Source organism: Acinonyx jubatus, chromosome D4 (genome assembly GCF_027475565.1).
Source record: "Acinonyx jubatus isolate Ajub_Pintada_27869175 chromosome D4, VMU_Ajub_asm_v1.0, whole genome shotgun sequence".
NCBI lineage: Eukaryota > Metazoa > Chordata > Mammalia > Carnivora > Felidae > Acinonyx > Acinonyx jubatus.
Window position 1 is genome coordinate 57,536,503 of NC_069391.1, and position 24,057 is coordinate 57,560,559.

General features: G+C 37.3%; 1 protein-coding gene across 40 annotated transcripts in view; it reads left to right on the plus strand.

The window, feature by feature from the left end:
* The first annotated feature begins 13,778 nt into the window (after positions 1 to 13,778).
* The window catches only part of PTPRD (protein tyrosine phosphatase receptor type D), a 2,170,985-nt gene continuing 2,160,706 nt past the window's right edge, over positions 13,779 to 24,057 (plus strand). For 6 of the 40 annotated variants that reach the window (XM_053204236.1, XM_053204232.1, XM_053204237.1 and 3 more), the window contains exon 1: positions 13,785 to 14,154. The gene's annotated coding sequence lies outside the window, so the exon portion shown is untranslated. Of the gene's footprint in view, positions 14,155 to 24,057 lie in introns of all 40 variants that reach the window. The other 34 variants (XM_053204231.1, XM_053204221.1, XM_053204228.1 and 31 more) reach the window with 13 other exon arrangements.

Sequence of the window (24,057 nt, forward strand, 5' to 3'; positions counted from 1 at the left end):
TCTCTCTCCCTCTCTCTTTTCCCATCCCCCACTTGCACACATGGGCTCACACTTTGTCTTTTTCAAAAAATAAAGAACATTAAAAAATGAAGCAAAAACAAAAACCAAAGAAGAAGCAAACCACCAAAACCACGTTTTTTGGGCCTTTGTTATGAATCAGCATAGGAACTTAGGTCTGTTTGATGACAATGTCCTTATTCTTAATCATCATGACAGTCTTAAATGGCAAGACTTACTATTCCAATTTTAGAATAAAGAGGCTGAATGTGGGGGGTGGAGTCTTTTGTCCAAGGCAGAATCGGATTCTACTGCAAATCTATCAAACCTAATCCTCAGACCTCTTTATATTACATTTTGCAGCATCCCTATAATGTTACTTTTTATCACTAATATTCAGCTATCATCATAATGACTATTTCTTCTACCTAGACTCCTTTTATTTTCCCCCAAATCTCTGAGTAGATTGATATTATCTTGTCAACTGAAACATACTCTTGTAGGAGATTACTTGTTTGGGGTTGTCCTCTGTAAACATTTCTATCCCTCTTTGCAAAATTTTATCCCTTTTCATTTAGAGTGTCTTTCCTTGATGTGCTTCTTTCCACATATCTATTGCTGATATGAGAGAAATTAATTCTTTTAAGTTCATTTTCAGCACAGACATGCTTGCCATTGCTTAGGATCAATTCACTCCCCCTCCAAACCGTCCCTCCGCCCTCAGTTTGCTTCCATTTATCAAGTAGAAAAGACACATTTTCACGAGACCCTACAGCCCCATAAATTGGAGGTAGAGAGGGAAAGTCAGAAGCTGACATACCTCTTGATTTCTGCATAGCCTCTTTTCTCTCCTGATCTCCCATCCTCTTTGTCTTCACCTTTGTGGTCAATTCTCTCTGCTAATGCACAGCTGAATGGGTTTGCCCACCCCAAACATGCCTGATTTCAGAGTTCCCAATATATTCCCTTCAGGACTGTGTTTTCTCAATTTCCTTAGTGAAATCCTTAGAAGACTGAATGTAGGCCATAAGATGAAGTGCTGCTTTCCCATGGATCAGCTTTCCTCTTTGGGCATAATCAGGTAAGGTCACCCAGAAGGTCATGCACACAGAGTCCCATTAGTGGGAGCTGTCGTTAAGGAGAAATTTCAAAGCAGGGGTGTGGTTTGGGCAGGCACCTGCAAATTTAACTACTTTGAAAACCTAAACCAGAGTAACAATAAAAGATACGATGTCTAGAAAGGGAAGGTGAGCCCTGTAATTCATCCATATATTCCTCACAACAATTCTGTGAGGGAGATTTGATTATTAACATTTTACTGGGAAGGAGGCCAAAGGAAATTTATTATTATCCTGATTTTACATAGAAGGAAATTTTATATAGAAGGAAAACAAAGGAAATATACTGCTCAGAGAAACCAAAGTATTTACTCAGAGAGGAAAGTAGAAAAACAGGGATCTGAATCTAGGCTGTTTGACTCTTGAGTCCACACACAGGGTTCTCATAGGCCATTGTCTTCCACTGCTGTTTTCAAGGAAAGTCATTCTCTCTTACTAAAGTTGCTATTCATTCTCTCCAGAAAAGTGAATCTTACCTTCTCGTACCTTCTGCTGACTCATGTTGAAACAGAAAACACAGGTTTGCCAAATGATAAGGTTTGTTCACTTTATTCAAACTTAAAATATTTGATTCACTATTTAAACAATAGTGTTGGCTCTTTGTATGCAAACTATATAATGTGGGAAAGTAAAATCAGGCAGAAAGACAAAGTCTTGTTAATAGCAAGCAAAATTTGTGAAACTATATTCTCAGAGGGCTGAGGTTGATGGTGACTGAAAGCCACTTGAGTCTGATGACTCTTTGGTGGTCTATGTGATACACATTGGTGGTTTCTCTCTTGTTACTCTTGGACAAATGTTCAAGCCACTAAAGCCACTTTTGAAATTGGCACTTGTAATAGGAAAAGTCAGTTCCTTATCTTGGGAATGCTCCACCACAGAGAAGAATCATCTCAGAAAATGGATTTGGAAAGTCCAAAAGGGGAAAAATAACCCACAAACATTCTTTATGGCAGCGTACCTCTCCTGGTGAGATTTCCATTTCAAGTATAAAATGGTATAATGTAGTGCAATAGAGACTAACTACAAGGAGAAGCAAGCCTCTCTCCTCACCACTTTCCCTCTCCCTCTCTCTCTCTGTTTCAAAAAATTATGATTTTCAAATTAACTACTGCATCTTTAGAACACTGATTCAAAATATCTCATCTTATGATGACTTAAAAAGCTAACAATTAAAATAAATAAAATTCGTTATTTTCATTTGTCCTGGTTTTGTTTAGGGAGTGTCTGATAGAAACATATTTTTGCAGTTTGAATTCTACTGATTGTGGCTCATCAGAATTAAATTTGAAATCACATAGTCATCAGGTTGATATAAGGAAATAATCTAATCATTATGCATTCAGTATTTTGCTATGGGCTGTATGATTCTCATTCTGTGCTTAAAAATCATGGATTTTAGTTGAGGAAGTATAGAGTGATCCAGATAGCTATATCATGGGTTTTCATTATTAAATCTCCATAATGCAAATCAAAAGGGTGAAGATATATACTTCTTTATGAGATTTAAGAGGACAAAATATTACAATGTTAAAGAAAACTACACTTTACAATGTTCAACCATTTATGCACTCACATTGTAAGCTTTTTCTTTTCTACCCTAAAATCTTTTCAATTTTATTTTAATGGGCCACTCAGTTTGATACAAATGTATGTTTTAATTTTTTCAAGGTTTTCCTGGAGCACAATTCTGCATCATTTAACTGAACTTAGAAAACACACTATGCCTACACAAACATTCAAAGACCACATATTTGAACTTTCTTGAACTATTTTATTTCTGGTACTATTTTAGTTATCATTTTGTTCCATTTACAAGTGGAAACTTTTTTTTTTCAAAAGAGACACAATGTGCAAAGTGATTCTTTACAAATTTAATTACAGGAGGAAGATCTAGAGATATTTAGAAAATATGCAAAGACTTTCTTCAAAATTTAATTTGCAAAGCTTTTCAAACAAGGTGAAACATTAGTTTTGCCATCTTTTACTATTTAATATATACAGTAGGTAATAGGTACAATGCAAAATAGAGAGGTAATATAAAGCTCCACTTGGAGTATTGTAAAAATTTGCATATTGTAATTACTTTGATTTAGCTTCTTTTGTACATTTTGTATAGATTCTACCAGAATCAAAGGGAGCATTAAAAAAGAAAAAGCACTTACCTACTTTCAGAATATATTTCAAAGAAATTTTAGAATTATGTATTTCAAATATACTTCTTGTAATGAAAATAAATCATCTTATTTCAGAAAACAGACATAGAAAATTTAGAAGACTTTAAGGTATTACACAGCATGTTGCCTTTTTCTTTGCACATGTCATGTGTAGTATCTGTATATCTGTATGTGTATATACACACATGCTTATATCTATCTTTCACATTTTAATTAACATTATAAAGGAAACATGTTTATCTTTAATATTTTTCAGAAAAAAAATTCCACTGAATAGAAAATTCAGTGTTCTACTGCAATTTTCTGCAGTATGAATTCTGCTATTTCTGTTCCATTTTGCTTTCTCATTCTGATATCATTGTTGACTTCTCTGGTAGCTTTTTACAATTTTTTTTTTACTATTTCATTCTGTGTTTCTGTCCTCATCAGAAAGGTAATTTTTAATTTTATAGTGTAGTTTATTATCTGCTTCACCTTTCTTTTTTACTGTGGTTTCAAAAGTACATACACTCTTAATTTTACAAAGCATATTGCAAGTGGTTCTAAAATCTGTTTCTATTTTCTATTTTTAAAAAATTGTTTCAAGCAATAACTTCCTCTGGATTTCATTCATTATTTTGCAAAATCTTGTTCACATTCATCTTTGAGAGCACTTTGATGTTTGGGCCCACAAATTTTCTTTGCTTTTATTACACACTAACTCTTGCTGCCCCCTGCTGTAAACAGGAGAAACCTTGTTCCTTTGTTTTAACATGTAGCAGTGCTGCTTCTCCACGGAACTTTCTATTGCAAGCCATTTTGTTTCCTATACTGCCTTATGGACCAGGCTTACCCTAGAAGTCTGAGGATTTTAGTGAGTTTCTTCCAGAATATTCCCTGTTTCTTTTCTTTTTTCTTTATTGAAGTTTATTTATTTTGTGTGTGAGAGAGCAAGAGAGAGAGTGAGCACACACACAGCACAAGTGGAGGAGAGGCAGAGACAAAGAGAAGGAGAGAATCTCCATCTCACAGATTGTGAGATCCTGACCTAAGCAGAAATCAACAGTGTGATGTTTAACCAACCAAGTCACCCAGGAACGCCCTTGTTTATTTTCTTTGACACTGCTATATTTTGAAAGATCAATGTTGAAATCAGCTAATTAGTTAAAATTATCTTCTTTGTCTGTAATTCCATCAACACAGTTTATACACTATGAATGTCTTTTAGTGTTTGGTCATTGAGAGTAAACTTACTAAGTTTCCAGAGATTTTAAAGAATTTTCCTTAATTTAATCTTGCATCAGTAATTTCAGTTCAGTGTTTTCGCAAGCTGAGGAGTGAGACATCTTGCTGGCCTGTAGGCTTCTTTGAATATTTTGCATTACAATGTTGGTTGCAAGGTTGCTTGATAAATTAAGTTTTGCATGTTAAATCTTTTAAATTTAATCTGGTGCCTCCAGACTTATGAATTATAAGTTAGTTTATGGGCATTAGTCATTTAGCTGCTCACACACACAGGCACACTATTTACTTTGCATACAATAGGATCTCAAAATATGTGTTTGGCTAAATCCATTGAAATTCGGTACTCTCCTTACCACTATGCCAGAAAACATATAGGTTGTGTTCAAAGAAATTATATGGCAGGCCTATAATGTTTTTGGTCCTATCTGACACCTGTTATAGGCAAAATGGAATGAAAGGTTAGAGGATGTGGCTGATATTTCTTCTGTCTGGATGAGCATGTCTTACATTTTTGTGTGTCATAGGCTCACATAGCTGTTCAGTAGTGGGGCACCTCTGCAGCTCAGTCAGTTAAGCTCAGATCATGATCCAGCAGTTTGTGGGTTCAAGCCCTGCACTGGTTTTTTCTGGGCTTTCTGCTGACAGTACAGAGCCTTCTTCAGATCCTCTGTCTCTGTCTCTGTCTCTCTCTCTCCCCCTCTCCCACTCTCTCTATCTCTCTCAAAAATAAACATTAAAAAAAATAGGGCACCCAGGGGCACCTGGGTGGCTCAGTCTGTTAAGTGTCCGACTTCGGCTCAGGTCATGATCTCCCAGGTTGGTGGATTCAAGCCCCACATTGGGTTCTGTGCTGACAGCTCAGAGCCTGGAGCCTGCTTCAGATTCTGTGTCTCCCTCTCTCTCTGCCCCTCCCCCCATTTGTGCACGCTGTCTCTCTCTCTCTCTCTCTCAAAAATAAACTGAAAACAAATAATAATAAAAATTAAAAACAATAGGACTTCAGTGGAGATTGAGATGGAATTTTCTGAAATAAAAATATATAAGAGGCACTGACTTGACTCCTCAAAAATAATGTGGCGTTCAATAACAATTTTTACATTTCTAATGTAGAATCAAAGTGAGAAAAGTATTTATAGATATTTATGTCAAATAAATCAATGTTAAAATAGCAAACATTTTGGGGCACCTGGTGGCTCAGTTGTTTAAGCCTCCGACTTCGGCTCAGGTCGTGATCTTGCAGTTCCTGAGTTCCAGCCCCATGTCCGGCTCTGTGCTAACAGTTCATAGCCTGGAGCCTGCTTCAGATTCTGTGTCTCCCTCTCTCTCTGCCCGTCCCCTACTTGAGCTGTGTTTCTCTCTGTCTCACAAAAACAAATAAACGTTAAAAAATTTTTTAAAAGCAAATATTTTATTATTAGTATTTTATTAATTTCATAATGTGAACACTTTCTTTGAGAACAAGTAATATTATTGTGGTCACTAAATATCTGAATAATATTTAATTAAAACTTCAATTTAAGTAATGCATTGATGTTGTGATATCATTTAGGAAAACAATACACTTAATACAGAAAAAGTATATTTATTCTATCCTTATTAAAATGATTATGGTACCTTTTAAAAATAAGTTAAAATTCTAAAATCAATTTATAAACTAGTAACCTGTATTTGGGTGGAAACAACATTTATTTTGTGCATGTATGTATGGTTTTAAATAAAAAAAAAAAAAAATTCCTGCCTCCTTATGGTGTGGTGTAAGAGCTGTTAGGTGTCCAAGAAATAAAAAGTCAAAAAGTTAATAAAAATGCAGTCCAGTCTTCAATATTATAAGTATTATTTGGAGGTCCTGATTTATATCTCTCAGTGACATTTATACAAAACTTACTGTTTTTCTTTTCTTTCCAGCTTTTCCACATTTTGTAATCGCTTGGTAGATTCTTATTTTATAATTGCCTTAAATTTTATCTTTCCGGTCTGTTTCCTTAAATCGTTGGTCTGAGTTTTTTCATTCCCAGATTTCTTCCATTTCTGGAGTCTCTGCCTAACAAAAGCCTGACAAACAAGGCAGCAAAGGCCTTGGAGGGCAGGATGAAAACTGGATTTGGGCAAGGGAAGTCTGACCTCCTGTACCCTGAGTGAGGGTGTGGGGCTACGTGTGCAAGAGTGTCGGAGAGAGGCCTGTTGGCAGAAACAGATTTCAGTGGGAAGCACACTAGCTTTAATAAATCCTTTCCCATCACATCCATATTCATGATCTATATCCCTATTATGTTCATGTTTTTATAGCTTAGATGAAACCGATGGAATTCTGATTAATAGTAGGAATAGTGAAGCGAGCTTGTAAAGGTGACTCCTCACTAGGCACATCATTTTATCACCCTTTCTAGAAGACTTCCTGAAACAAGTCTGTGATTCTTTCCCCTTTTTAGTGTAGCGGTGATTGTTCAATGCCTCATCTAAAATTTGCTTAAAAATGTAACATGAAAATGTTTTTTCTCACTAAGTGTATTGAATGAGGGCTTATGAAACCAAACACACACTTTGCAATTTAAACAACAAAAACACTAAATTTACCTAATACATACACACATGTATATAGCTAAATTGCTTTTACATTAAAATTATTTTTTATATTATGATGAAAATAAAAGTTCCCTAAAATTAACAGTGCTTCTATCCCTCATTAGTCATATAAAAATGAACATTTCACACATGCTGGGTTTAGTAGTGTAAAAGGGGGAGAAAGGTGAAGGTACTGGTAACCAAATTATCTTGTGCTTTGACACTGATAATTACATGGCAGAATTAATTTTAAACTTACATAGACTTGCTTTGACTTACCTTAGATATCCTTCCATAAAAAGGAGATACGTTCCTAATTTGCTTATCACCCATAAAATATAGAATGCCAGAAAGCAGAGTTCCATATGATATGGTTGTCACATTTTTTCCTTTTGCTTCTATTTTTAAAATCTACAATTTTATATGTTGAAAATATACATAAAATTTGTGATAAAAATAAATGCTACTCTAATTTTTGGCTGCCACAATATCATTACACATGAACAAAAGGTCAGGAATAACTACCTGGAAAACAGATTGTACATCACTAAAACAGGGGGAAATCTTAAAAAGGTTCCAGAAAGTTGACCCCTTGTTATAAAAGAGAGATGACACATAGAATTGCCTTCCATAGCTACATATTACTTTGGTCCTTTCGGTTATAGGTAAGGGTGGGAAGTAAATAAACATGAATAGATAAAAACAAATGTACAAAAGGGAAAAGTAGCAAATGTGGAAAATTGTGATAATAGAACAAATTGTACATAATTTGTCTTGAAAAAATCATGTTTATTTTTATAATACAATTTTTCTATGTTATAATTAGATATGAGAAACACATAAAATGATTTTTCATATAAAATATGCAAAATGATTAAAATAGAAATATAAAGTTAAAAAAGTCACTTTATGGGGCGCCTGGGTGGCGCAGTCGGTTAAGCGTCCGACTTCAGCCAGGTCACGATCTCGCGGTCCGTGAGTTCGAGCCCCGCGTCGGGCTCTGGGCTGATGGCTCAGAGCCTGGAGGCTGTTTCCGATTCTGTGTCTCCCTCTCTCTCTGCCCCTCCCCCGTTCATGCTCTGTCTCTCTCTGTCCGAAAAATAAATAAAAACGTTGAAAAAAAATTTAAAAAAAAAGTCACTTTAAAAACTGAAAATTAGGGGCACCTGGGTGGCTCAGTTGGTTAAGCTTCTGGCTCTTGATTTAGGCTCAGGTGGTGATCTCATGAACCCATGAGATCCAGCCTCGCGTCAGGCTCTGTGCTGTCAGCACTAGGGATTCTCTCTCTCTCTCTCTCAAAATAAATAAATACACTTAAAAGAAAACCTTAACAATAGTACATACATATGCATGTGCACATGTGTGCATATGTATGGTTGTGACCATTCTTATGCCCAATTTATAAAAGAAAACACAAAATTAAGATTCATGAGAAGCAAAATTTGCAATGCCTTAATGTAGTAGAGATGTGTACATAAGATCTTGCATTAGATATCTTTTTATTGTTTTTTGAGGTCAAAATTAGACCAAAAAACTCATAGGACTATATTACATATTCTCTCTCAGATTTTACTTTTGTCATTAAAGCACTTGTTCTGATCCTCATTGATTTATATGATATACATTTGTTAAATGGTTGCTTAAAAGAACTTGGTGGGTTGCATTCTTTGTATTCATGTTTGATTGATCTCTTCCCAAAGTATATGCATGGGCAGTTACTTTGGGTTGTCACTCATAACTTAGGTCACTGATTTACATCGTCATTATTGGCTGTTTCTTTTAAGAATTGGAAGAATGGATCCAAATAGGCTTCTTTACTCATTTGTTTTTTTATTTTTTTAGTTTTAAAATGATGAAAATTACAGTGCCTTACAAACTATGATGTGCTTTATAAGAATAATAAATACTAAACTTCAAAACATGTATTATTATTATTAACTTTTGTAATAAGATTCTATAAAACACTGAGATGCATGTTTAAGAAAAACTAAGAGTTGTACAAGTTTGATGAATTTGGCTCATTCGATGCACAGAGAGAAATGATATCTCTGTGGAAAATATTAATACATTGTTATTACAGCCACACAGATCAGCTAGATCATCACATATTTTCTTACAGTGCGTTAAAGTTATTTCTAGTTTGAGAAATGGTGATGTTTTGGCACTTCTATACACATTGGACAATATGTTAAACTTTGAAACAACTGAATAAAATATTTCTTGTAATCTTTTAATACTTTAAATAACAAAAATGGATCAGTCAGAGTACCTGGGGGAAACAGAAGGCACGATCAGGAATGAATCTGGGGAGAATGTAGATGAGGGGTACTTTCTGGAGGAAGGACGAGGTGAAGGGAGGTGATGAGGATCCACCCATCCTATAGCCACAGTAGAAAGCTGAAGGGGCAAGAGGTAAAGATGTGGCAAATATGAGCGGGAACAGGGAGTGTGGTGCCTGGCCTGCATTCCCGGAGCAATGCAGCCACTGCCAGACAATACGGAAGGGCTCAGTTACAGATTGAAAGGGGCAAGGATAGCCTCACCCTCCACTGCCTCTCATTGACTACCCCAACAGAAGTCAAAGGACAAGGGAAACCAGGTGGTTGTAGTTCTTAGAGGCTAATTCCTGGGGCACAAAGAAGGGTAAAAAGGTTTTAGGAGGGGTGAGGAATAGAAAATGATTAGTACAGTGAAAAAAAACTATGTAAAATATCAAAATCCATATTTCCATTTCCAAAATATTTAGATTTTGTTTAATTTAGGATTAGCCATGTTAAGATTTCAGTGGAATAACTTGAAACCTTGATCCACAATTATCACACATGTAACTTCACTCATTAAGACTCCCTAAATTGGGTACAATCCAGTGATATTTTTTTATTATGTTGTAAGATTTCTAAGCAGCTTTCCTGGAAGCAAAGCATCTATAAGAAATTAGGTAAATTAGACTCATGTAGTCAATTAGAACTCTGCCCTCATTGAGCAGAATAAAAGCTGAAGAGTGAAGGATTATCCTTGTTTCATATGAAATAAGTATGAGCAGTCAGACTCATTAAGTGCATGATTTCCTATTCTATTCTCAATATAAAATTGTTTCTACTTGCATTTTCTGCCAATCAGCATAACTTTAGAAGGAAAGATGCAGGAAAGAGAACAAATTAAGTGTATATAATTTCTGCGACTGGAGAATAAATAGAAAACAGGGTAATAACGGAGTTACGAGGAGCAAGTAACCTGTTATGAAGGAGACAACCATCAAAGGAGGTAACCCATGACCACCAGATTGGAGAGTTTGATTTGTCAGTAGTAATCTTTCTCTCTTTGCCATGTGTGGTTTTTGTTTGTTTGTTTGTTTTGTTTTTCAGTCAAAAACTTAGTTTTAATTCCACATTATGAAGTCCTGTATAATTAGGAAGTTTTCCCACGATGCTATTAATGTGTTTAAAAGACATATTAGAACAGGAAGTTATTGCTGTGGAGATGTCTACTGGAGCACTGTTAAGACTAATTTCACAACTGAGACGTGAACGAAAGGACTTGACTTCCTCAAAAACCCAAAATACAAATGTAAAGTGTAGGTTGTTAAAATCAATTCTATGTTTCAATATAACAAAGCTAAGCAAAGTTTTGGTGAATGAAGTAAGGTGGCAAAATAAAGGGACCCTCAAAAGGGACTAATCTCAGATGGCTGATGAATTTCTTGTCCTATCCCACTTTCCCTTTTTTATTTCTATTTCACATTTATCACGGTTGTTTTGAACACATGGTTCGCTGATGATGACCAATTTAAACAAGTAGTGCTGCCTTTTAAAAATAAATATACAATGATAACTAAAGGGGGTAGTTAAAGGTGCCTTTCCATTTAATAAGGAAAAAAAAACCCGCAATATTCAGGAAGTGGATATGTAGTTAGATAATGAGAACTTTTTTAACCTTGCAGTCATCCTCAGAAAAGATACCTCAGTCCAACTGTTATGAATCACTAATAAAATCCCTACAAGAAACTACTAACAATTAACACTTGTGGTGTTATTAAGTAGGGAGGGATGCAGCAGGAAAGGGGTTGAATATAACCCTTACTCTTCCATTGTTTAAATTACCCTGTGTTCTTCTAGAGGGCACCAAAGTATAGCTATATAGTAGAAAGAGGAACTCGGCCCCACGGAGCATTGTCTCTGTGAGATGCCAGCTTTGAGCTGAAGTTGAGATGAGTTTCAAGTTGCTGAACACCCCCATACAGCAGTAAAAAGATATAAGATATCGACACGCTCAGCTGCCTCTTGTTAAAAGCTTCCTGTGGGTTGGCAGAATGAAATCTTTATTTAAAATACACAAACTATTGTCAAGGGAAAGATGGAAAAGGGAACACAGTCAAAGGGCCAAATGCTTTGCTTAACCCACCAGAAGCAGCAGAAAGGGAAAAGTGGTCACATTGTCTTTGCAGCAATACTATCAGAAAAGGTTACTAACACCACCACATCAGCATCCATCTGCCCCTCCCACGGTATCAAGATGCATTATTTCTTTTATTATTAATTATATGTGTTTCCGGGGGAGGGCAAGTATATTATTACGGACAGCAGAAGAGGAAATCATTTCTGCTGCCACTTGGCATTAAGTACAGTAGTGTATGTAATGAGTGAGTGATGACAGGAAACATAGCAGCAGCATTGAGTTCTGGCATCCCTGCTACAAACCCGCTCCAACTCACTCTTGGTAGTCAGAGGCTTTCAAACAGAAAGTTCATGTAAAACCATTATTGAACACTGACAGGAAGGAACTGAGACAGGAGGGAGTGGTATGTATTTGCAGAAGGGGAAGCAGGGAGGGAGAGAAGGGGAGACCAGGAGAGAGAATGAGTTAGTCATCATCTCGCACAGACCACACCATAAGGGGGCAGGTGCTTTGCATAATTATAAAGACAGACATACACATGCGCACACACTTGCACACATGGAAGAAAGGTTTTTGCTATATATGCTATCGTTTCCAAGAACAGCTTTAAGTGATAATGATTGTGAACCTTCTTGGATGAGTGAGCTCACTGGGTTTAAGGAGGCAGAGCAGGTAGCCTGGCAGGAGATGGGTTCAGAAGAAGGGTCACTCCTGAAGAGCAAAGGGACATGGCAGGCAATGAAGCAGGCATGAAAAGAAAAGAGGTGAAAGGACCCAGAGGAAAATGTCACATGTACTGATTAAGCTTTATTTCTCTTTGGGAGAAAGTGACATTTCTGCGATTAGACCACGGACACAGAAGGAAAGTAGATGGCTCGCTGCCTTTTCCTTTTTGGCCACAGCGCTTAGGGCACCTTTGTCCAGAGGGTACTTAGAAGGCTTTCTGTTGCATTGTTATAAACAGGATAATTTTGTTTTGGCTTTTTTTTTTTTTTTTTTTTTGAAGCACTAACGTGGTGACACTGCTCTTTCTTTAGCAAGAGAGATAGCGTTCATTGCCACAGCTGCATGCTTTGATCAGACACAAACGATGGTAAAATTATAGGACCTTTCTGTTACATGTCTTCCACCCTGCCCACCTTCCTCCCCAGCTCCAACCCTCTTTTCTAGCTCTGCTCAGGGGGTTTAAGTTACTCGTCCCTTGTTTGCTGAGTCTGCGATACACCACCTCAGAGACGTTGGTCATTCTACTATGCAGGTAGTGAAACAATCCCCCCACCTCCATGCATGTCCACGTCCCCGCCTGAGAAGCAAGGCTAGTTTCCAGCAACTCTTTTACAGGTTTTCCCTTCTCACCTACGGCCTTGGCAGAGCTCTGTGTCTGTCTCAAGTCCAGCCAACGCTGCCAAACACCCCAACTGAAAACTACATCCAGTATGTGAGACGCAGAGCGCCCTGCACCACGCAGCCTCCGCTCCTTTCCTACTCCTCACTAAAGTGGACTCTTCTTAAGCAACCAGCGTATTGCAAACTAAAACTGTGTCCCTTGCCACCCCTGACCCTTGCCGCCAGCTTAGCTCCGAAAATGCAACCAATCAAAATATAATAATAATAAAATTAATAATAATAATAATAATAATAATAAAGTAACCGAAAGCACGCAAACACCTGAAGACGCGCAACCGGGATCTACACCTGGACAAGTCCTCTGTGGCTCTAGTGGTCCGGTAGAGGCTCCTCTCCCCGCGCGGACCGCTAGATCCCGGAGCCCCGGGGTCATGCCACGGCCTCCGGGTCGCGCCCGGGCAGCTCGGGGTCGCCGCTCGGTTTCCCCTCCTCCCGCCCCCGCTCGCGCGCCCGCCCCGCCGCCGCCGCCGCCGCCACCACCCGGGCCGGCGCTCGGAACATCCCGCGCCACGTCCTCCCCGCCCCGGCTCCCGCCCGCCTGAGCCGGAGCCGGGCCAGCGCCGCTGGCAGCCATCAAGTGGCTCGTTAAGGAAATGCAGGTGAGTGCGTGCGGCCGAGCGGCTGCTGCTGGAGACGTGGGGTGTGTGCCTGTGTGTGCGAGCGCGAGGAAGGGGGAGCGCGAGCCAGCGAGCGAGTGCGGGAGCGGCCGGGAGATGCTCGCCGCCTCTGCTCCCCGCCCCGCCGCGCCCGCGCCCGCGCCCGCAGCCGGCGGCCCGAGCGCGTGGGGCAGCGCCTCGCCCTGACGGCCGCTCGCCTCCTCGCGGTCTCGGCGGCTGCTCGGCCGCCCGCCCAGCGGCCTCCTCCCCCCCAGCCAGCCCGCGCGCGCTCCCCTCCCAGCCCGAGCCCTCCCGCCGCTCCTCCTCCTCCTCAGCCTCCTCCCCTCGCGCGCCGCTGACAGGCAGCCTCGGCGGGGAGAGTGCAGGTACTTTGCCTTCCGAATAATTTGCAGGACCCAAGCTAGCTTTCGGAGCGCCCTTTATTTTCTTCGGCCGTTGCCCCCTCCCTCCGGAAAAGAAGATCCCACTTTTGAAACAGACAGCATCCAAAGCACCCTACCCAAGCCAAAGCCCGACGGGCTGCTGTGCGCGTGCTGTCCTTTCTTGCAGTTTATTCCGGGCCTGTGTGGAATAGGAAGACAATTCTTTATTTGACTGGTAGGAAAGAAAAGAGAAGACTCCTCAGGGTTTCCAAGGAGGACTGGAGCGGCTGCTTTAGTAAGTAAACTGTGCTTCTGTGTTTCTTTTCTCCAAAGTGAGGCGTATGCTGAATGCTCTGCCTTCAAATGGTGTGGACAGTTCGTTTTACCGGGGAAGAAGTTGCCTTATATAACTTGAGTAGTTCTTAATTGAGGAGTGGTTTGCTAAGCTTTTTATTTATTTATTTATTTATTTATTTATTTATTTACTTATTTACTTATTTATTTTTTGAAAGAGCCTTGAGAAGACTTCAGCGTGGGGAACCTTCCTGGGGATGTGATTTTTAAACGTTTATTGTTCAAGGGCTGTTGGAAACCTCGCTTGGTGAAACGTTGGTTGGTTCTAAGATTTAAGGATGGTTACCTCGAAAAAGCTGGAGAATTTCAGCCTGCTGGTTCACTTGTCTTGCTGCCTTCCACATCAGCCTTAATCCACACCAACTCCCCTCCTCCTGTGACTTCACCTGGTTGCTTGCTTTATCTTTGGTTCTGGAGACAGCTTGCCAAGAATTGGGTCAAGGGAAAGTTAACAAAGATGGTGTGAAAGACCAGGAGAAAATCCTGTTGAGGTTTCTAATGCTTGTAGGTAGATGAGATGTGGAAGAAAACCTGGGAACTAGGCTAGTTAGGAGAATTTGGATGAAAGTAATTTGGAGAGGGAATGTGAAAAATGCTTTGGAGAAGGCAGGAGCTGAGGCTGTGACTTTGACACAGCAGGTTATAAACTGTGACAGAGGCTCAGCAGCCAGTGACAGGCTTAAGGTGTCTCCTAGGGCTGAATAGCTCTGCATCAAAAACTTTTGCAGGCAGTATTCCTCTTGGGGCTAACATCACCATGTCAGTAGCTGCAGCATTTCTGTAAAAACAAGTAGGACACCCTTCCTGTCTCTGTGAAGGGGTTAATGGTATATTTAAAAAGAAATGAAGATATACAGTCTAATACTTGCCAATATTTTGTAATATCTAAATAAAACCTTTGTGTTATGTCAGGAAAAATATAGTTGAGTCAGTTTGTTTTGCACAAGAGGGAGAGAATCAATAACATTTCAGCATTTTTTCCTTTATTACTGCCAAATGGACTGGGAATCTAATTCTTCTTGCATTGTTACATATACAGTAGATACAGTAGGAATTGCAATTTAGATACAACAGAGCAGATTTTTAACAAAGTCAAACTTCTCTGACATAATAACATTCATACTGACTAGTGTAGAATAGGGATTTAAAAAGTTTGTTTTATCTTTAACTTTCAATTTTTTTTCCTCAGTGTAAAGCATACTTTTAAAATCAGATGTCTTTAAGAGTTATGAACCAGACTGAAAATTAAAGCCACTTATCTCACGCATTTTTTTTTCCAACAGAACACCCTACCATCAAATAATATCTAAGGGCCCTCTTATATTTAATTGCCGATAATGGTAAAGTGAAAAAATGTTATGTTTGTATTTACTCGAATGAATATATAAAAGTGGCAATATTCGCTTGGCATCGACTTAGAATTAAGAGTAAACTAACATGCAATGGTTCAAAAAAGGGAAAGATGTTTTAGAGTTGTCATGGATATTCAATGTTAAAAGCTCTGAATATCTTGGGACATAAGTTTTTTGCATAATGAAATAACAGTAGGACAGTTGATGAATTTATTGTAATGAAGTTATAATATATGGGAATCATTTGGGAAAGATATGTCATTGTTTCTCATATATTACTTTATTGTGTATCCAAATGGGTTTTCTTAGAGGTATTGCTGTTCTCAGCTGCCATTTCTGAGATTGGTTTAAAATGAATTTAAATAATTTAAAATGAAACCCTTGGTTGATCAGATTGGGAGAGCATATGACCTCTACTTACTTGTGACCTCAAATATCTGAAAGGATATCTAATATTTGAAAAAAAACAATTATTGAAAAATAAAAGGGAAGATTATACTGAAGTAGCCAATTTTAAGAGTGGTTCAAATATATTATTCCATATATTATTATAGGACTCATTTTCCACAGAAAATGTAGAAAAGACAGGACAGAATTGTTGATCCTGTTCAAATTGCTGAAAGCAAAGATGTACAATTAACATGAACATTATCCTGCATGTGTTATAATTATGTTATAGTGCTAAGGAAGATAGCCTGAATTAAAACCATTTCTCGTTAAACTTGCACATACTATATTTGATCACTTTCAAAAAAAGAAGTCAAAACTGGATGGGGTGATTAAATTGTCAGGTTGTTTTTTGTTTGTTTTGTTTTGTTTTTGCCACCAGCTGTCTGTGTAATACAGAGGTGGTTGCAACTTTAAAGTTGAAAAAAGAAAGTTGCAAATGTCAGCAGTAATGTGTTTTATTATGCAATTGTTCTTGTTATTCAGATCAGATAATGGCCCTATGAAATACATAAGCAGTCTGCAGGGAATGAATGATTAATTCCTCTAACGTGTGCTTACTAAAGGAGTTCTAATAAAGTGCTGTATACCTGTATTTGCTTACAGTTGCAGTTGGTAAAGGCAAACATACTTTTCTTTTCTTTTGATATTAACATAGAATTTATAGGTCTAGTCCTATAACTGTATGACCTAAAGATGATTGTGTGGATCACATGATCTTATATTTTATAGAACCCTTTGGATATGATTGCCGTTTCCTTAAAACATTTAATTTAGAAAGTAAAATATTGTTAATTAGATGGAATACCAAAAGGCTGGACTATTAAAAATTTTGCTTTTCCACTATGGAATGACATTCTTTCTCTCCTGTCTATTACTCGTTGGGTGCGGATGCAAACTTCAAGTGCAAAGGACATTTTTCTTTAGTACTATTAAGTGTAAGAGAAAAGTTAAGATATTGCTGATTATATAAAATTATTAGCTAGATACTCTTGGAAATGGCTAATAGTGTACATGACAATTGTTATGGTTACCACTGGTGTAAATTGTTTTGCAGTTGAAGATGTATCGTTGATTAACTTTCAATATCTTTGCATTTCTAAGACTGGATTATAGGTGAAGGTGGGAAATGGATGGATTTTATGTGGTGATTTGAGAACAGGTGACCTGAACTGCATAGTACACATTTTAAATTTACGTACCCAATGTTTTCTCTTTTTAGAAATTTCTAAAAAAAATGATTTTCAAAACTGTCTAATTGAATATATCAATATGTCTCTATCTCTACATTTACAATAACAAATAACTCTATTTTAAGATTCCTGTTTGGAGAAAATAACTTAATTTCAGTAGTATTTTTTGGAGTTACACTTAAACTGAATTTAATACACGTTAACAATGCAAATGATGTGATAATATATATTTGATAATTCTAATTTAAGAGTTTTAGTGAAAATTGGATGAGTAGGATTTTATATCCAGTTGAGTGCCATTTGAATTTATCTCCTTGTATATTTGTGCAATTTTTTTTTATCACTACTGTCAGTTCACTGGGTTTTCATCAGGCTGTTCAAAAGCAATTTGGCATCCATAAAGAATAAATGAATTTCCACTGGTAGAATCAATGTGGAAGTTAACTTTAACTCACCATATGTCTTTTCAAACTCTTTAAAAATATGTTGAATAAAAGAAAATGAATGAAGGACCAAAAAATGAACATTGCCTACTAGGTGAGCACTTAATGTGATAGTAGAATCAAAGCTTTTGGGATTTCCTCTCATCTGTAATTAGCAGTGTGATCCCAGGGAGGTAACTTGAACTCTCTGTACCTGGATTTTCTCCTCTGTCCGGTAGAGAAATTGACCTACAATTTGAGATAATTTAAATTCCAAAATCTCATGGAACACGGTAATATAATTAGTAAAATAATTAATTAATAGTAGCATTTAGCAAATTGTTCGATTACACTGTGGCACCTTGAGATCCCATACAGGAGTGTGGTAGCTGTCCTGTTTGGAGAAGAGCTAAGGAAATTGTTCCCAGGCCATGTTGGAGGTGACTAGATCCTGTTGCTATGGGATTAAATGCTTATTTGGAGGAGGAGGATGGAGATGATGGAAGGAAGGGGTGGATTAAAATCCCTCTAAACCATCCTTACCTCTTGCTATTGAAGAATGTATAAGTAAATATATTCGGATTTGTTACTCTATTTAATACCAAAACGGTATGAGAACATGAAAATAAAAGAAGCTGTTTGGAGTCTTTTGACTTCCTTTTTTCTCCTCTCAGTTTCTCTGTATATTTTATTTTACAGTGTCATGTTTAGATATATATGCACAATTTAAGTAAACTCGTTTTTTTTCCACGTAAAATATATCTTATAGACTGTCACAGCTGAAGTTACCATATAAAAATTTATTTCAGCCCCTGTATTTAAAAGAGAAAACTAAAAGCTTCAGAAGTTAAAAACTATAAAGTTGACATGCATTTCCCAAGTTCACAGAGAGGTTTTACATCACAAAGCAGTAGTAGCTAAGATGATTCATTGACAAGTAAACACATAGACAATAATTTATATACCTGTTAGTAAATTTTCAAGAAAATCAATCAGTAAAATAATTCCATTGTTGATGTGAGATACATTTATCTAAAAAGATTTTATACTGACAAATCTTCTGTTCATGGAAAATGAACACAGAGAAAGAACACAATATTAATTTTGAGGGCTTGCTTTTCTTACAGAAAACCAAGATTGCCTACTAGGTGAACATTTAATGTGATTGTAGAATCAAAAGTGTTGAGTTTTCCTCTCATCAATATAATTGAAGAAATTGAAAAGATTTTCCCCTCTAAGAAAATCAGTGTGCCGAATCTTTCCATTCTGATATAAATATATGGGTGGTAGCAAGTGGAACTATAGCTCTATAAAATGTTTTATATTTTAAATCATTGGATCCTGGGAAATAATGCTGTATTTGAAATTTATTTATTTCTGAATGCAAGATATAGCTGGTTAATTATAGAGAGCTTATTTGTTTTACATTTTGTGTGTTTGCTGCTGTGCGTGTCCGTGTGTGTGTGTGTGTGTGTATGTGTGTGTGTTTAAGCACACCTGTTCAAGACTGAACTGAGTGAAAATGGTGCACTTAAAATTTTAGAGGCGTATGTGTGATAATTGAATAGTCAAAGAGAGATAACGTACGTTAGGGTGTGATATATCAAATTGCTCTCTGAGCCTTAAATCAAATGAAAGTTCAACAGTGTACCATATTACCAAGGCCTTGCTTCGTTTAATAAATCCATATATTTTCTAAATACCACATTATTCTTAAGGTTAAGGTTATAGAATTGCAGGGAGCATAATTGCTATTCTTTTCCATTATTACAGACTTTACTTACCAGGATATGTACTTAAATTAGGTGCTACAAAAGGAAAGGAAAAAAAATATTAAATTCATTATGACATGGTTAGTTACTTAAAACTTTTCATCATTAATCTCAAATTAAATGAGATGTATATATTTTAACTAGGTTACATTGTTATAATTTGTTACATATTTGATTTACTTTGTAAAGGGAACAATAAAAGTACTACACTTCAACACAGAATTAGTGAATTTTGTAAAAATTCATTTTTAAGCATGCAATTATGTTAGTAATCAGCTATACAAGTCTAGTAATGCATTCATACTATTGGGAATGCTTTGAATTATACTTTTAAAAACAATCCAAAGTTATATTTCTCAAGTGTGATTTGTATTAGAAAGGTGGCCCCTTCTGCGGCTACAGGAGAGTCAAAGCCAGGCAAGTCTGTGTGCACATACTCCTTTTTACTGCTTATTTGCTTATTTGCTGATCACATGTGCTATGGGATTTGTATTCCAGGATATACTCCTATTCCTTTGGTTAGACGGAGCTGGGTGGCTTAGGACAAGGGCCTACAACATAGCCCGTCCAGTTCCAAGGAAGGTTAATTTAGAATATAGAAGCAGAAAAAAGTAAGCAAGGGAAATAGAATGCTTCCTGTTTTTAAATAAACAGGTCTAGGTTACTTGTCTAAGACATTTATTTAGGTAGCTGGAAAAATACTCATACAAGCTTGTATCCCTAGAATGGTGACCCAGTACAGTGACCTAGAATCTTTATGGTTCAGTTCAGAAATTCTACTTGGAAGTAGAATAAAAAATGAAGAGGGGAGAGGATGGAGAAAGGAGAGACTTGTTAATCTTGCCCTGAAGGTGGTATTCTTCCACTTTTTATTTTTCCCATAAATGGATTTCAAAATCAGAAATATGACTTTTTACTTTTGGGCAAAAGATCATCAAATTAAGAAGGAATCTGGCTCATAATAAACTGTCATAGTCTCAGTTTTTTGTTATCACAGCTTTAGATCATCTGGAACCACTAAGAAAGTCAGTTTATCAGTTCATGCATGATCTGCATTATTTCCTCCTTTGATTTTGCTACAGAAATCAAGGACAGGACATTAATTGAGGTACCATAGTCATATCATCTACTCCTAGGAGTTATGTTCGCTTCTGTTTCCTAGCTTACATGCATTTTCAAGTCAGAATAAGTAATTAGGAGGATGTAACATAGTATCTGGTCCCCATATATTTAGTCAATCTCCTATGTACCAGGCAGTGGTGAGTACAACACTCAAAAGCTAGGAATTTAAAGCTGCCTAAACTGTGATCATCCTATATTTTATGAAATGTTTCCCATTATTAAGATTTTTTTTGTTTCCATAGAGAAAATAGAATTGCCCGAAGAATCTCTCTGTTTAAAAATTTCCAGGTACATGCTTTCTTTTGCCATTTCCCCTCTTGCATTCTCTGTCATCCTGAGACAGAGGCAGCTTTTATAGAAGCTGGGTGGAATTCTTGTTGTTTATTTAGCACCTGCAGGCTATGCAGTATTCCAATGGAATTAATTGACACCCTTCATCATCTTCAAAACACTATTACCCCAATGCTAATTCTTCAGGTGCCCCACTCTCCAAAGTTCGAAAGAAGCAGTAGGCATGATAAACATATCACCATGCCATCCTCATATCTATAAGATATGGGAAACCCCAGTAAATCTCCAGACCAACTGTGGCAGTTCACAATCTGTGTATCAGTGCCTTATATTTCCAAATTCATAGGCTACAATACAAATTACAATCAAGGCTCAGGTTGTTATTCCAGCTATATCCAAAGCATCACAGAAGTGCCTTGGTTTCCTCAGGAAAGAGAACAGAGAAAAGAGAAGAAATTCTGCCTGTACATTGTGATGTGTGTGTTATTTCATAAAAGGCCTTATAATGTGTACTTTGGATCAGATAACCAAAGAGGAAGACAAAAGTGTAATTTAAATTTTTAGAAGCTTACTTGGATTGTTATGTATATTTGGAGTTTAAAAAATTATCCTGAATTCACCTTTTGATTTCTCTAGAATAAGTAATGGAAACACTTCTGACTTAATTTTAAAGAGCTTCCCTTTTTATTCCCTCTAAAACCATTAACAAGGTTTCACTGGTGGTACTATTCAGCAGGAACATTTGAAACACAGTGCCAATATAACATGTTCTTTCACTCTCAAAGGCTCTTTTATATTTCTAAATTTTAATGGCAGACCATGTATATCACAAAGAGAGGAAACATTTCCCCATCATTTGTTTTTTTACATTATATAATATACTCAATTAGTTCTTAATTAATATTTATTCGTGGTATTTACTTCAACGGACCATGGCTTGTAATTTTAGCATGTAAGGATGTCCGGTGGCTTCTCCTCTGAATGGATGTGTTCATTTTGTGTCACACATGCTATCCATTTGTTTTCCCCTAGGATACATATGTGGTTAGCTCTGTAAGACATGGCTTATCCTCATCATTTATACCTGTGTGGTTGAAGACAATAGGGCTTTCTTGCCGTGGAATTGTGTGCCCTCAGGGATTGGATTCAGCACTTCAGTGTCCCATTTCCCTCCCCCTTAGGAAGGTGTGCCTTCCTGTTGTTTTTTAGGGGCTTGAAACCTTCCTACTTTCCTGTGTACCCCTTCCATTGTAGGAACTTGCCAGGACTTAATAACATAAATTGCATGTTTGCTAAAACATGTTGATAATTACTGGCTTGTTGAAGCAGTACATCTTAAGAATTATTCTAATTGTAATATATGTAACAGTATGCATGTTATATATAGTGCACATAAACACACTTTTTTCAGAGAAAGGAATTGCAGGCCATATCCTAGAATGATTTAGTGTGAAATCTTATGTAGGCTGAACCTGGAGACCAATCAGTTTTGGAGGCTAGGTCAGAAGAGATCATGTGGTTCCCACTAGAGAAGGCTTCTTTTCTCTCTTATTTCTTCTTTTCTCTCTTATTTCTTATTATTTCTTACTTCTCTCATTTATGTTTCTGTTGCCAAGTTTCCCTTTTCTGCCCATGTCCTTTGTCGGTAATGGGAACCCAGTGTAGTAGTTTCACAGGGATGACCCTGTTGGGCACATGAGGATATAAAGGTGTATGCTGGTAGGATTTTCAAATAGATTATGCCATTGTTTGCGTTGTACATTTGCTGTACAACTCAGTCCTCCCTCTCATCAATGTAACAATCCACATTTCATAAATAGTCCATCACTTCTCATGATGGCACTAAAAGAAGGAAGCAGTTTTTCTTTTTCCTAATCAGATGGCCTCAGGGTCTTATTTTTTCTCTTGAGTTTTTAGAATGCCACAGTATCTTAGGTGCCACGGTATCTTCTTATGAGCTCTGAAAAAAAAATTCAGATGGAGGTAATTATACTTTCTAACATTTATTGAGTTTAATATATGCCAGTCACTATTTAAAATGCTTTACACGCATTAACTCGTTTATTCCTACATCAGCACTATGAAGTTGGCACCATTATTATGTTTAATTCACAGATGAGGAAACATAGAAGGTAAGTAGAGGTACATAGAAGCTAAGTAAACTTGCCCAAGGTAGCATACCAAGTGCAGCACCTGTGTCCTCTGCCTACAGACCCCACATTTTAAGCCACTTTGTGATAAGGACATTTTGGCACATTGGTTTATATGTTTTCCCAGAATTACATTAGTATATGAAAGGAATTCCATAGTTGCATAGGTTCTGTAGATCAAAAGTGGAAAAAGGGAGGGATGCTAGTTCTGCTTGTATAATACAGTTCTTGTCAAATGTAGTAAACACAAATTATTATAAGTAAATAACACAGATGAATAGAATATCGTGAAAATGTTCTTGAGGGGAAACAAGCAGGGATGAAATACATTGAGGGAAACTATCTCCAAATAGCTGTTCCCAAAGTCAATGGGTAATCATGGCACCAGTGCTTTGCAGTGTATTCCTTTTCATCCTTGGAAATTTTTGATCTGGTAGAAAGAGAACCTGATGTGCTTTTTTCTTTTCCCTGGTGTACCCCTCCAAACCTCAGGGCCCTTCCCAGGAGTAGATTGGTGGAGGTGGTTCCCACTACTCAGGCCCATGTAACTTCTTGGCCACAATTTTACGCTGCAGCGGCTCTTTTACACACCTTGCTGCACATGTGACTGGTGGCCAAGAGCCATACTTTTCAAGAGTAAACCAAGATGTTTGAGTCACTTTCTGCTATGTGAAAGGCATAGCAGAATAGAAATGCACAAGCAGGGAAGATGAGCTTAGGATGCACTGTGGCGTTAAGTTCAGGGTCAAGAGGGCCCTATCTGCCAGTGAATATTATTCAGAGTATTTTGACACGTATTTCCCATGATACAGAAATGACACTGGCATAATTAACTAATGCAGAGTAAAACATAAGGGATACTGATCATAAGCACTAAATAAATAAGTAATAAGAGCTAAGCCAAAAATTGGTCCTGTAAGAGTCATCTTAATTACACTCATTTATGTGAATTCTTACTATATATGCCTCTGGGTGTTTTATACACCATGGCATGGTATTGTGTTAACTTTGTTGAAATTTAATTTTATTGTAATAGTAAACTGCTTTTATTTGCTTATTTTTTTCTAGTATATTGATCATGTTTCTCAAATTTTA